Source organism: Nannospalax galili, unplaced genomic scaffold (assembly GCF_000622305.1).
Source record: "Nannospalax galili isolate Female #2095 unplaced genomic scaffold, S.galili_v1.0 scaffold1760, whole genome shotgun sequence".
NCBI lineage: Eukaryota > Metazoa > Chordata > Mammalia > Rodentia > Spalacidae > Nannospalax > Nannospalax galili.
The window spans coordinates 1-2,152 of NW_008345739.1; positions in this window are offsets into that span (position 1 = coordinate 1).

Here is a 2,152-nt window from a genome sequence, read left to right on the forward strand (position 1 = left end):
TCTCTTCCTAGCCTTCCCCAGATTGTATATTTTAGCCCTCCCCAAATCCAGCAGGCCATGTGTGATTAGGGCCAAAATACATACAGTTGGCTGTGAAGAGTGGCTGGATAATACGATGAGGGTCCAAAGACCCTGCTTCTCCCTCCTTTAATGAATGAGCACAACCATCAACAACCCAATTGTGAAGATGTTTAGCGATCAAACTCAGATGAACTCATGATGATGGTAGTTATTTCATTCAGAAGGGACTGCTGTACAGCACCATCTTATTAAAAGGACCTGGATGGCTCAGTGGTTAAAAGCACTGACTGCTCTTGCGGAGGACATGGGTTCAATTCCCAGCACCCATATGACGGCTGCAATCTTTCCTTATTAACTCCAGTTCCATGGGAATCTGAAGCCCTCTTCTGACCTTTGTGGCATTGTATGACATGGGTGTACTCACAAACATGTAGGCAATACACTCATACACATAAAATAAAAATAATGAAGAATAATAATAAAAAGACGACCTGGAATTTAAAAGAATTTGATGCTAGGATCCACATATGAAGGAGAACATACGTCACTTTTTTTTTTTTTAGTCTGTGTTACTTCATTTAGTATAACAGTCTCTAGATCCATCCATATTCCTGCAAATTTCGTTATTTCATCTTTATGCTGAAAATAACTCCATTGTGTAAATATACCACATTTTTGTTAACCACTCATCAGTTGAGGGGCACTTAGGTTGCTTCCATCTCTTAGCTATTGTGAAAAGAGCAACAATAAACATGGTTGTACACGTGTCTCTACAATAGGATGAGTCCTTTGGGTATATGCCAAGAGGTGGTATAACTGGTCATATGATAGGTTTGTTTTTAGGGTTTTTTTTTTTTTTTTGGACTTCTTATTTGACTTTATTTTTTTAAAGTTTCTATTTTGTTTTTGATTTTTTAAGAGTTTGCCACACTATTTTCCATAGAGTTCCATTGAGGTTGCATGAGTTTGCAATCCCACCAGCAGTGAATGAGCATTCCCCTTTCTCCATCCTCCCCAGCATTTTGTATCATTTGTTCTCTTAATCCTAGCCAGTCTGATTGGGGCAAGGTGATACCTCAGGGTGGGTTTAATTTGCATTTGCCTAATTACTAATGATGTTGAACACTTTTTGAGATGATTTTTAGCCATCTTTATTTCTTCCTTTGAGAGTTCTCTGTTTATATATTTAGCCCATCTTTTAATTGGGTCATTTGGTGTCTCAATTCTTTGGTTTTTTTTTTGAATTTTTTATATATTCTGGACGTTGAACTTCTGTCAGACGTGTCACTGGTGAAGATTTTTTTCCCATTTTGTGAGTTTTCTCTTCACTTTTTTGATTGCTTCTTTTGCTGTACAGAAGCTTTTCAGTTTAATGAGGTCCCGCTTTTTGATTGCTGACCTTAATTCCTGAGCAACTTCTGTCCGATTTAGAAAATCCTTTCCTACACCTATATCTTGTAAGTTACTGCCAATATTTTCTTCTAACAGTTTCAAGGTTTCCAGTTTCACATTGAGGTCTTTGATCCATTTGGAGTTGACTTTTGTGCAAGGTAAAAGATAAAGATCTAGTTTCCTTCTTCTACAGGGGAGATCCAGTTTTGCCAGCACCATTTGTTGAAGATGCTGTCTTTCCTCCATTGTGTGTTCTTGGCACTTTTGTCAAATATCAGGTGGCTCATATTTGGGTCTTCAATTTTGTTCCATTGATCTACAGGTCTATTTTGGTGCCAGAACCATGTTTTTTTTATGACTATAGCTCTGGGGTATATTTTGAGATCTATTATAGTAATCCCCCTAGTGTTGCTCTTTGTGCTCAAGATTGTTTTGGATATCTGAGGTCTTTTGTGCTTCCATAAAAATTTAAGGATTTTTTTTTCTAATTCTGTGAAGTATGTCATGGGGATTTTGATTGGGATTGCATTGAATCTATATATTGCGTCATTTTCACAATATTAATTCTACCAATCCATGAACATGGGAAGTCCTTCCATCTCCTGGTGTCTTCCTCAATTTCTTTCTTAAATGATTTAAAATTTTCATTGTAGAGATCTTTGGTGTCTTTGGCCAGATTTATTCCAAGATATTTTTTTTTACAGCAATTGTGAATGGGAGCATTTCCCTGCACTTTTTC